Source organism: Heptranchias perlo, chromosome 4 (assembly GCF_035084215.1).
Source record: "Heptranchias perlo isolate sHepPer1 chromosome 4, sHepPer1.hap1, whole genome shotgun sequence".
In the NCBI taxonomy this organism is placed as follows: domain Eukaryota; kingdom Metazoa; phylum Chordata; class Chondrichthyes; order Hexanchiformes; family Hexanchidae; genus Heptranchias; species Heptranchias perlo.
Window position 1 is genome coordinate 55844993 of NC_090328.1, and position 13586 is coordinate 55858578.

At 40.1% G+C, this 13586-nt stretch overlaps 1 protein-coding gene across 4 annotated transcripts in view; it reads left to right on the plus strand.

Annotated features, from left to right (window-relative positions):
- The first annotated feature begins 2779 nt into the window (after positions 1–2779).
- apc (APC regulator of WNT signaling pathway) overlaps positions 2780–13586 on the plus strand; it is a 264075-nt gene continuing 253268 nt past the window's right edge. For all 4 annotated transcript variants that reach the window (XM_067982952.1, XM_067982956.1, XM_067982957.1 and 1 more), the window contains exon 1: positions 2780–2940. The gene's annotated coding sequence lies outside the window, so the exon portion shown is untranslated. The remainder of the gene's footprint in view (positions 2941–13586) is intronic.

Below are 13586 nucleotides of genomic sequence, written 5' to 3' on the forward strand. Positions count from 1 at the left end.
TATAAACTTCGATCAGATCACCCCTTAACCTTCGAAACTCCAGAGAATACAACCCCAATTTGTGTAATCTCTCCTCGTAACTTAACCCTTGAAGTCCTGGTATCGTTCTAGTAAACCTACGCTGCACTCCCTCCAAGGCCAATATGTCCTTCCGAAGGTGCGGTGCCCAGAACTGCTCACAGTACTCCAGGTGCGGTCTAACCAGGGTTTTGTAAAGCTGCAGCATAACTTCTGCCCCCTTGTACTCCAGTCCTCTAGATATAAAGGCCAGCATTCCATTTGCCTTCTTGATTATTTTCTGCACCTGTTCATGACACTTCAATGATCTATGTACCTGAACCCCCAAGTCCCTTTGGACATCCACTGTTTTTAACTTTTTACCGTTCAGAAAGTACCATGTTCTATCCTTTTTTGATCCAAAGTGGATGACCTCACATTTGTCTACATTGAATTCCATTTGCCACAGTTTTGCCCATTCACCTAATCTATCAATATCGCTTTGTAATTTTATGTTTTCACCTACACTGCTTATAATGCCACCAATCTTTGTGTCATCGGCAAACTTAGATATGAGACTTTCTATGCCTTCATCTAAGTCGTTAATAAATATTGTGAATTATTGAGGCCCCAAGACAGATCCCTTCGGGACTCAACTAGTCACATCCTGCCAATGTGAGTACCTACCCATTATCCCTACTCTCTGTCGCCTTTCGCTCAGCTAACTTCCTAACCAAGTCCGTACTTTTCCCTCGATTCCATAGCTAACAGTCTCTTATGTGGGACCTTATCAAATGCCTTCTGGAAGTCCATATAAATAACATCCATTGACATTCCCCTGTCCACTACTTTTGTCACCTCTTCAAAAAATTTAATCAGGTTTGTCAGGCACGACCTACCTTTCACAAATCCATGCTGGCTCTCTCTGATTAACTGAAAATTCTCAAGGTGTTTAGTCACCCTATCCTTAATTATAGACTCCAGCATTTTCCCCACAACAGATGTTAGGCTATAATTCCCCGGTTTCCCTCTCTCTCCTTTCTTAAAAAGCGGAGTGACATGTGCAATTTTTCAATCCAGAGGGACAGTTCCTGAATCTAGAGAAATTTGAAAGATTATAGTTAGGGCATGCGCAGTGTGCTCACCTACTTCCTTTAAAACCCTGGGATGGAAACCATCTGGTCCTGGGGATTTGTCACTCTTTAGTGCTATTATTTTCTTCATTACGGTTGCTTTACTTATGTTAATTTTATCGAGTCCCTGTCCCTGATTCAATATAAGTTTTCTTGGGATTTCCAGCATGCTATCCTCTTTTCGACTGTAAATACTGACACAAAGTAATTGTTCAACATGTCCGCCATTTCCCCATTGTCAATGACAATATCTCCACTTTCAGTTTTTAAGGGGCCAACACTGCTCCTGACCACCATCTTTTTCCTAATATAACTATAAAAGTTCTTCGTATTGGTTTTGATATCCCTTGCGAGTTTCTTTTCATACTCTCTTTTTGTAGCTCTTACTATCTGTTTTGTGACCCTTTGTTGATCTTTGTATCTTTCCCATTCGCCAGGATCTGTGCCATTTTTTGCCTTTTTGTATGGCCTTTCCTTATGTCTTATACTGTCCCTTACCTCTTTAGTTGTCCATGGCTGTTTTTTTTTGGCAAGTAGAGTTCTTGCCCCTCAGGGGTATAAACCGATTCTGTATCACATTAAATGTTTCTTTAAACATTTCCCACTGATCATCAGTCGTTTTACCCATTAACAGATTTGCCCAGTTTACTGTGGACAGTCTCTGTCTCATCCCATTAAAGTCGGCCTTGCCCAAGTCTAGAATCTTAGCAGCTGATTCACTTTTTTCCCTTTCAAACACCACATTGAACTCGATCATGTTATGATCGCTATTGAATAGATGTTCACACACAGTTAAGCCGTTAACTATATCTGGTTCATTACTCATTACTAAATCTAGTATGGCTTGCCCCCTTGTTGCCTCGAGGACATACTGCTGTCGAAAACTATCCTGGACACACTCAAGAAATTCACTACCTTTCTGACAGTTGCTAGTCTGCTTTTCCCAATCTATGTGAAGGTTAAAGTCCCCCATTAAGACCACTATGCCTTTCTTACACGCTTGTCTAATCTCTGCATTTATACAACCTAGCACTTCAGAGCTTCTGCCAGGGCTCCTATATACAACTCCCACTATAGTCTTAGATCCTTTCCTATTTCTCAATTCAACCCATAAGGTCTCTGTTGGCTGCTTACCTCTCATTATATCCTCCTTTATCATTGAAGTGATTCCATCTCTAATCATTATGGCTACTCCTCCCCCTCTTCCATTTTCCCTATCTCTCCTGTCGACCTTATAACCCGTTATATTTAGTTCCCAATCCTGACCATCCTGCAGCCATGTCTTAATAATAGCTATCATGTCATACCCTCCAATTTGAACCAGTAGTTCATTTAATTTATTCCTTATACTCTGTGCATTTGTATATAGAACTCTTAGTTGGGCCACACACCCTAGCCTGACCTTCAACTTTGATGCTGGGTGAATCGCCTTACGCGATTTGTCGGTTTGTTTGTATTGTATGGTCCCACTCTGGTCTGCTTCAGTCATACTCCACTCCTATGAGCGTGCCCGTCTGTTTAACTGTTACAGTGACGACCGCTTTGCACGAGACACTATTCGAAAACTTCTGCATCCCAGCGTTCCGGGCGGCGGCGCACTAATGCACATGCGCGGTGTGCGCCCCCTGTCCGTGACTCGAAGAAACGGTTTGAACCAACATGGCGCAGGAGGATAGAGAATGAGAGAGGGAACGAGAAGAAAGGGAAGATAAGAGAGAGACAGACAGACCGCAGGGTATGATTTACCGCATGGAGAAGGGGATCCACTGCTCGAGGAGCTTTCAAGAGATAACTGGTGCAGCAGCAGAAGGTGTGTCTGTGTGTGAATCTGCGGCTCGGTCCCTCACGGTGGGGTTGGTCTGGTGACTTTGAGTGGAGCTGCTCGGTGGTTATTGCGACCGCGGCCGAGTTCCCAGCAGAGAACGGACTGGAACTCACGAATAGGGCCGGGGAAAAGGGAGTGAGACATTGGGACTCCCCCGTAACGTGCGGGGACTGTAAACATTTTACCAAAAAAAAGCGTAACAGGTCTACACGTGATGCTGAGTTTTAGGTCTCAATCGAGCAGGGGATTATTTTAGAATTTATTAATTTCCGAATGCGCTTTTAAACCGAAGCCAGCGATCGTGTTAAACTTTTGAAAAATATGTCTTTTTGTTCTCTTTCCCGTTTTTGAACGTGCCGTGGATTTTAAAATCGGAAGGAAAATGGGCAAGAAACTAGATACAGTTTTTATTTTTTAGTTTTAAGAGTGATCTAATCGTATTTTTTAGCCCTCACTGTTTTGTTAAGAAGCTGTCTGAATTGAAACTGATGTCACCTGGTAAGGAGGAGCAAGATCATAGATCAGGTTCATGTGCAACAAAGAAAAGTTACATTTTTTTTGATATTCCCTTTCCCAATATGTCAACAGGCAAAATATATTTTGAAGCAGTGAAACATGTTTGACGTTCAGTTGAATTTGGCTTATGGTGATACAAAAGTGAGACAAAAAGAAAATTAAACCGATTTATGCACATCAACAGGATTGCAATATGCACATTGTGCATTTTTCATTTGTGTACTAATCATGAAGTCTTGCTTTGAAATCATTAATATACATATGTATGTGTTTTTATAGTAATATCAGAATTTTTGGACTATTACGTGGTAAAAAAACTGGACATCCTGCCCTGCTTTCCAAAACTGTTCACATTTTTACAGATGAGCAATGCCATTTGGCCCATCTTAATTCATCCACCCAAAACTGTCCTTAAGTCTCCACATTTCAGTGTCTAATTGTTTCTTAAAAGATTCCAGGGTTTTCACCTCTACTACTTTTCCTGTAAGCCTATTCCATATGATGGTCACTGTGTGAAGAAAAATTTTGTGGAATCAGTCCTAAATTTACCGTTTACTAGTTTGAACCCTTGTTTCCTTGTTCTGCTGTTCATTTAATTTAGTGTAATTTTCTATATTTACCTTTTTCATTCCCCTAACTATCTTGTACTGCTAAAAGATGACCTCATTAATGCCTCCTTTCAAGAATGAAAAGCCCAAGTTTCTCTCATCTTTCCTCATAACTCAGACCTTATAGGGGTCAGCCTTGTGGCTCTTCTCTGCACTGCTTCCAGTGCTTGAATGTCTCCCTCATGTCTTGGCAACCAGAACTTGATGCAGTACTTGAGGCGCGGTTTGACCAAAGCACTATACGATTTGGTGGCCACTTCCTCAGACGTATTCTACCGTCTGGGCTATGTAGTTCAACATTCTGTTGGCTTTGGTACTTTGCATTGATTGGACATACTGAGACGCCTAGGACTCTTTTGCCTCCATTCGTAGCTATTTCAACACCATTCATGGAGTACGTGTGTCACTTTTTTCTTGCTACCTGCAGAACTTTACACTTATCTAAATGGGCAGAGCAATGGCAGATATTTTATCCATTTCATTCTCTAGTTTCTGAACTGCCTCCTCTGATTCCACTGTCCATCCTAGTTTGGTTACATTTGCAAATTGGACTAATTTGCGTTGAACCGTTGAATCCAGGTCATTGATGTAAATTAGATCAGCCCTGGGACAACCACTGAGTACTTACCCCCACCCTGACCTAACTCCCTGATTGAGTACTTGTGTTTTCTACTCATCAGCCAATTTCTTATTCATTCCCAGTGTGCACTCTGAAACCCTAAAGTTTTGAGTTTAACAGATAGCTTTCTGTGTGGAACTTTGTCAAATAACTTTCAGAAGTCTAGGTACATTATATCATGGGGCATACCACAGTCCACTTGGATTGTCCCTTCCTCAAAATGGTCGACTTTGGTCAAGCATGATCTTCACCTTCTGAATCCTTCTGAATTATTTGTTTTGAGCCCTTTTAGTCTGCTTAGGACTTTCATTTATAGCAAAGTCATGAAATTTGCTTTAGATTATTTCTGTTTGGGTAGAGTATGTTGCTCATGTCTTCCCTTATGAATACTAGGAGGAAGTAACTATGCAGAATAAGCAGTTGTGAAGGCACAAACTGCTAAAATTAAAGCTTGAAGAATTGATCACTCTCAGAATTCAAAAATTGAGTTGCAGCTGGTTTTATTTGTATACACATAATTGAAATCTTTATTTTAGTACAGTTATTGGAAAACTTGCATTGGCAATGATAAGGTTGATATGATATGGAACAGGAGGATGCAGAGTTGCTGGTTGAATTTCCTACCACTCTGCTGAGTTCTAAGTTTCTGCTTCATGGAGACATAGGATCTGCAGATGTAATTCAATCTCTGTTTTGAAGTTATATATTAAAAAAATAGAATTTATAATACTTAGACAAAAATTAAGGCAGTTTGGGAAGCATAGAAGCAGAGTTGTTTGGAGCGTTAAAGTTTCTCTGCAGTTCAAGCTGGGAGATACAAAACTGAGGTACTGTAGCCCCACCACTGGTGGGAGGGTGTAATTACAATGTGACCACTTTACAGAGGCAGTGCCATTATATATGTGCCATGATGTGGAGATGCCGGTGATGGACTGGGGTGGACAAATGTAAGGAGTCGCACAACACCAGGTTATAGTCCAACAGCTTTATTTGAAATCACAAGCTTTCGGAGCTTTGCTCTTTTGTCAGGTAAGATTTTGAGTTTATTATAGATAATATAGTGCCTTATCGTATTGTCAAAGTCCCTAAGCACATCAAACAATGAACTTACTGAAATTGGATGACATTACGTAGGCAAATGTGGTAGTCATCCTCCACCAGCAACATTCAACAAACAGCAATGAGATGAATGACCAGTTAATTTTTTCGTGGGAAAAGTGAAAGGCCACTTTTCTCCACTTAAATTATACTTCCTGTTGGCAGATGATCCCAGCTGCAAAGATGTCTGTTAGCCAGACAGCCTGGAGGAGGAAGACTTAAAAGTGCTCTTTCACTTGTATGCTGCAAATAGTATAGGTTCGCTGCAATTTTCTGTTAATTTTACAAGAACAAAAAAGGTGGGGTTTGGAGCTTTTCAACGTATTTGTACAATAGTTTACCTATCCAATTTTTTAAACTTTTAAAATATGCTTTTCGGAGGTTAAAGAACAAAAAAGCACTCTTTACACTTTCACAAAGAATAATTATGAACTGGAATGCTTTGATTTGTGCTCCACAATATTGGTTTTACAGCCTGTGTTAATACTACAGTGATGATGTGTTGATACATAAAACACAATGGCTTCCAGAATTTGCTGGGAAAATAACGGCGAGTTTAATGCGCATGCCTTTATTAGTGTGTAAATAGCCCAGCAATTTGTGGCGAGAAAGAGATGTGGTGAGTTACGAATCGCCACAGATTGCTGGATGATTTGCGCTGCTCCGCCGTTGGCGAGCTCCATTTTTTGCAAGGCTGTCAACCTCCGCATGAGTTTCAAGAAATTGCTGTACTTGCGCTGTTTAAATAAATTAAACTTGACACGCAAAGTTAGGACTGGTACTTAACGACGTAAGGACCCTTTTAATTACAAAATTTATGTTCCTGCAAATCCTCTCAACCTCTCCGGCCCAGAAAGGGAACAATTGAAACTATTGAATCACATTCCTGCTGGTAGTAAATTGTTCCTAGGGGTTTATAAAATGTTAAATTTCAATTTTTTTCTTGCTTTTCGTTTGTCTCTTTTTTCACTCTCAATATATACTTTCTTTCCCTCTTTATTTCTCTTTTCTGTATCCAATTTGACTCTAATTCACCCTACTTCCTTCTCTGTTAATAGAATCATACAGCAGAGGGATGCCATTCGGCCCATCGTGCCTGTGCCGGCTCCTTGAAAGAGCTATTCCAATTAGTCCCACTCCCCTGCCCTTGCAAATTTTTCCCGTTCAAGTATTTATCCAATTCCCTTTTGAAAGTTATTATTGAATCTGCTTTCACCATCCTATCAGGCAGCGCATTCCAGATCATCACAACTCGCTGACTGAAAAAATTCCTCCTCATTTCGCCTCTGATTCTTTTGCCAATTACCTTAAACGTTCCTCTGTTTCTTTTTCTTATTAAATTTCATCGTTAAGGAGATAGACTGTTAATGCCATCGTTCACCAAGGTGCCAGATGCCCCGCTATCACCTCGCACTTCCAGCAATTTTGACCTGAAGGGTGAAGAAAAAAAGCTAACAAACGGGGCATGCTGCACCAGCAAATTCTGGGCCAATATTGATAAAATATCAAGGTTGTTGCTGTAGACCAAATTGTTTTTTTTTGGTTTATTAATCCAGTAAAGCGTATGAGTACCTCAGTGTGAACTTCAGTGCTTTTTTTCAGTTCCTCAATAAATCACCATGGTTCTTATTACAGTTTAAAATAAGTGTCAGTTGTTAAGGGTCTTCTACAGTAAATTTATAATTAACCATGGTAAGTGTTTACCAGCAACCTTTCGTAAATTGTTTAAAACGTTGTATCATCTTTAGGAAATATGCATTTGTCTCATTTACCTCTATCTTTTGCCCTGCATAATTCCCTATCTAAAATCACTCATGAGAGTGATTTTAGATAGGGAATTATGCAGGGCAAATCATGAGAGTGATTTTAAGATACAAGAGCCAAAATAATCTGCGATTAGAAGACCCAAAAACATAATTGTTATAACTTGTCCAGATCGGTGTTGTGCAAGTGGAGGTTATAGCGACCTACAGCTGGGGGAGGGAAAATCGGATGTCATTTGGGTGAGGTACTTCACGTCTCTTAGTGACTAACCAAAAGGGACATTGACAGAGCTCTGGTGGTAGGCAGCTTCTTTGCTTTCTCTGCAACAGAGGCATCAGTCCAGACTTAAGAAATACTGGGAAATGGGGAAGGAAATAAATAACATTGCTGTAATTACAAACAAAATAGGATTCATGAATGAGTTTGCAAAAAACCAATTACTTTCTCCCATTAATTGAACTAATTTGACAGGGGGATGGGCACCAGGAGGAAACATCAGAGAGGAGAAACAAGGTGCACAGAGGACTGGGAGGGACAAGTGGGCACTAGAGTAAAGAACAGTTAAGAAATAGGAGGGATCAGAAAGGGGGCAAATGCGAGGCAGTTTAAGATGAGATTGGAGTGCATGTGCATAAATGCACATAGCTTGGTAAATAAGATTGGTTAGCTGCAGGCTCTAGATGCCACATGGGTCTATGATATAGTGGCAATAATAGAGTTCTGGCTCAAAGGAGGGGAGGATTGGATACTTAATATTCCTGGCTACAAGGTATTCAGGAAAGATAGGGAAGTAGAGAAAGGAGGTGGTGTGGCAGTATTGATTAAAGAAACTATTATAGCATTGGAAAGGGGTCATGTAGTTTTGGGGTCAAAGACAGAATCTATTTGGTTAGAATTACAGAACTATAGAGGAGCTTATTACGCTCCTGGGTATATACTATAGGCTACCAAATAATGGGAAGGAGATAGAGGAGAATGTTTGTAGACAAATTACAGAAAGATGAATGAACTATAGAGTAGTGATAATGGGGGACTTCAGTTATCCCAATATAGATTGGGACAGTTATAGTTAAAGGGCAAAGAGAGAGAGGAATTTCTGAAATGTGTTTGAGAACCTTCTGGAACAGTGTTTCCAGCCCAACAAAGAAGGAAACAGTGCTGGATCTAGTTCTCGGGAATGAAGTGGGGCATGCTTCAGTGGGGAAGCATTTGGGAAACGGTAATCATATCATTAGGTGTAGAATAGTTATGGGAAAGGACAAGGAACATTCAAATATGAAAATGCTTAATTGGAGGGGGGCAAATTTCAGTGAGTTAAAAAGTGATCTTGCCCAGGTGGATTGGAATCAAAAATGGGTAGACAAAACAGTAATTGAACAGTGAGGCCTTCATGGAGGAGTTGGTTCGGGTACAGCATAGACACATCACTAGGAAGGGCATCCAAAGCTAGAGCTCTCTGGATGACTAAAGATACAGAGATTAAAATGAAACAGAAAAAGGAGGCTTATGACAAATGTGAGGTTCATAATACAGTAGAGAACCAGGCTGAATACAGAAAGTACAGAGGAGATCTAAAAAATGGAATGAGGGGCAAAGGGAGAGTATGAGAATAGATTGGCGGCTAACATAAAAGGGAACCCAAAAGTCTTGTATAAACATATAAATTGTAAAAGGGTAGTCAAAGGAAGGGTGCGATCGATTAGGGACAAAAAAGACCTTGTGGCAGAGGGCATGGCTGAGGCGCTAAATGAATACTTCGCATCTGTCTTCACTAGAGAAGAGGATGCTGCCATTGTAGCAGTAAATGAGGAGGTAGTAGTGATATTGGATAGGATAAAAGTAGATAAAGAGGAGGTACTTAAAAGATTGGCAGTACTCAATGCAGAAAAGTCACCCGTTCCAGATGGGATGCACCCTAGGTTACTGAGGGAAGTAAGGGTGAAAATTAGAGAACTCTGGCCACAATCTTTCAATCTGCCTTAGATATGGGGATGGTGCCAGAAGACTGGAGGATTGCAAATGTTACACCCCTGTTCAGAAAAGGGGAGAGGGATAAACCCGGCAATTACAGGCGAGTCAGCCTAAAGCGGTGGTGGGGAAACTTTTAGAGACAATAATCCAGGACAGAATTAATTGGCACTTGGAAAAGTATGGGCTAATAAATGAAAGTCAGCACGGATTTGTTAAAGGAGAATCATGTTTGACTAACTTGATTGAGTTTTTTGAAGTAAAGGAGAGGGTTGATGAAGGTCGTGCGGTTGATATTGTGTATGTGGACTTTCAAAAGGCATTTGATAAAGGCACATAATAGACTTGTTAGCAAAATTAAAGCCCAAGGTATTAAAGGGACAGCGGCATCGTGGATACAAAATTGGCTCGGGGACAGAAAGCAGAGAGTAGTGGTGAACGGTTGTTTTTCAGACTGGAGGGAAGTATAGAGTAGTGTTCCCCAGGAGTCGTTATTAGGACCACTGCTCTTTTTGATGTATATTAATGATCTGGACTTGTGTATAGCGGGTATAATTTCAAAGTTTGCAGATGACGTGAAACTCAGAAATGTAGTAAACAATGTGGAGGATATTCACAGACTTAAGGAGGACATAGACCGGTGAAATGGGCAGACACCTGGCAGATGAAATTTAACGCAGAGAAGTGTGAAGTGATGCATTTTGTTAGGAAGAATGAGGAGAGGCAATATGAACTAAATGGTACAATTTTAAAGGGGGTGCAGGAGCAGAGAGACCTGGGGGTGCACATACACAAATCTTTGAAGGTTGCAGGACAAGTTGAAAAGGCTGTTTAAAAAAGCATATGGGATCCTGGGCTTCATTGATAGAAGCATAGAGTATAAAAGCAAGGAAGTTATGATAAAGCTTTGTAAAATACTGGTTAGGCCTCAGCTGGAGTATTGTGTTCAATTCTGTGCACCACACTTTAGGAAGGTTGTCAAGGCCTTGAGAGGGTGCAGAAGAGATTTACTTGAATGGTGCCAGGGATGAGGGATTTCAGTTATGCAGAGAGACTGGCGAAGCTGGGGTTGTTCTCCTTAGAACAGAGAAGGTTAAGGGGAGATTTGATAGAGGTGTTCAAGATCATGACCGGTTTTGACAGGGTAAATAAGCAGAAACTGTTTCCAGTGGCAGAAGGGTAGGTAATCAGAGGTCACAGATTTAAGGTGATCGGCAAAAGAGCCAGTGGTGTCATGAGGAAACATTTTTTTACACCGAGTTGTAATGATCTGGAGTGTACTGCCTGAAAGGGTGGTGGAAGCAGATTGAATAGTAACTTTCAAAAGGGAATTGGATAAATACTTGAAGGGAAATAACTTACAGGGCTATGGGGAAAGAGCAGGGGAACAGGATTAATTGGATAGCTGTTTCAAAGAGCCGGCACAGGCATGATGGGCCGGATGGCCACCTCCTGTGCTGTAACTACTCTGATACTATGATTATGCTGTATGCTTTTCCAAGGAGAAATGTACTTTTTTGACATTTCACTGAGCTACATTTCCCATTCATTCTCAAGTGTTGCTCTATTTTCTAAGGGGCCTAATTCAAATTGTTGCATCGAATATGTAAATAATATGTGTAAATGAATTAAAAATTGAACAGTTCTTTTCACAGCATGTTAGTGCTTGAGACGAGACTTGTGCTGTCAAAGAAACCCTGCCACGTGCTTATTTAAAGTCTAGATTTAATGTAGGTGGACTCTTTGCTTTTCAGTTGTAGGTTATACACTGTAACTGCTTAGCTGCCGCATATCTCACCCAAGTGGTCATTATTCATGAGTGTGCCTCGACAGTATCAGCAAGCTATTTGACTGTTGGTGACATTGCAACTGAGACCAATCCTGTCCTTGCTGAACATTCTTTCAGGTACACTTCCAGCAGGGTTTGCTTGCTATTATTCAGGAATAGGAAATCTCCCTGATTTTATATTTCAGTGTCTTTTCGAATCTTTTTACCCTAAATTATTTCATCTTTCTTCGAGCACTCTTGAGTGACTTCCACCTTCCTACATCTTCATGAGTGTCTACCACCTTCCTACACCTTCATGAGTGTCTACTTAACGAGATCTAAGTCAGCCCTTGGTAAGATGCCAGGGTAAACAAACAGCACATCCTGTTTGGTAACAGCCTTTAGGCACTGGACTACCTTATGCCTCCATAAGATCCCATTTCAGTCTTCAAAAGCGATAGTGTAGCACACCAGACTTTGTTTAACATTTAAAATATGAAGCTCGTTTATTACACAAATAATGAACAAAAGGATAATCCAGTAGGAATATAATAGTTAAATAGTTACATTAGAAAATCCTTTATCTAACTTTAGATAAAATAATAAGATAGCAATTGTAAGAACAAGTCAAAGTCTTTGTAGATATAACTTGTAACTAGCCATTGCATTATCTTTAAGGGATATCAAGTTGCTTCTTCTGAGATTTTCAACAGCTTCTATAAAATTTCAAACTGTCACTTCTTATGTACTCCAACTCCCTTGATTCAAACAGAATTAATTGTCTTTTTTATCCCAGAAAAGAGTTACTGGGATATCTTGGATTTTGAATGTCTGATTTCTCAAATTCAAAAGGAAACTGTCATTCAAATAAAAACTGAACCAATCACAAGGTCTTAACTATGTGAAAATTGTTTGATTCCCTGTCAAGCCTATTACTAGGGTAGAACAACAACAAACCTTGCAACATTTGTATCTGGGCAGGCCTGGTGGAAAGCCCTAGCCCTAGCTTGATGTTAAATGCCTTGACTATGTTTAAAGAGGCAGCCACCAAGCCAAAAATACGTTTTTGTTACACACCCTAAATGCCCTGTCCCAGTTGAGATCAACCAACTGAGTGGAGAAGAGGAATTGGATTTGGGAAAATTCCTTGTCTGGGTGACTCAGCTGCCCACTGTGCTCTAATTGATATTTAAATCTCGAGCCTTTGGAATGCTTGGATTGTAGAGAATCTGAAGTATGCAAGGAATTTCAACGACAGAAGGATTATGTGACTTGACAGTTTTTATGCAGAGAATTTAAATTATTCTGTTCCTCTGAGAAAGATATGCCGTGATTGTTAAGGGATGGGCATTTAGTGACTTAACAATGTTTTGGTTATTTGTTATTTTCTATTTTGATTCTCAAGGGTGGAAGTAGTTGTCTCTGCTCATAATGGGCACATTCATAATATATAATAGACAATCCTGTATAACAGACAAGTCCTGGAAACCAAACAAATGCCTATTTATGTTTACATTAGAGCTATCATTTTAAATTGAATTGGTTTTAAATGACCATGGCTAGTTAGTGAAACTGCCAATCCATTAGTAGTTTTCTGATCCCAAGTCTTGAACGAATCCTTTTAGATCTTGTAGTCCATCAGTTTAGTTGGGGAATGATTGGGTTTTTTAAACTTACTTACAGTCCATGCCTTGTATCACGGTTTGTATCCCAGTGTGTCCAGGATTTTCCTGTATAAGTGCGCTCCTGTGCTGGAGAGTGGGTTACATGCTGAATCTAATACAGCTGGCTACTGTACTAGCTGGTCTACAGTTAACATGTACAGTGGTCACTAGCACTTAAATTCAGTCTATAATTTTAAATAGTGTTGTTGAGCGGAACACGTTAATTAAGACTTGCTATAGTAACTGTAAGACAGATCTAGCTGTATTGGGAGGCTCTAATAAATTTAAGATCAAGCAATATGTAAGTTTTTGACATTCTAGGAATAATTTGAAATCATTTATATTCAGATTATGTCTGACAAGTTTAATTTCTAGCATTTGATCTGTCGATATGACAGTTAAAATAGGAACATTTCCTATTAACATAGAAAATAGGAACATTCGGCCCTTCGAGCCTACTCCGCTATTTAATATGATCATGGCTGATCCTCTATCTCAATACCATATTGCCGCTCTCTCCCCATACCCCTTGATGCCTTTTGTGTCTAGAAGTCTGTCTAGCTCCTTCTTAAATAGATTCAGTGACTTGGCCTCCACAGCCTTCTGTGGTAGAGAATTCCACAGGT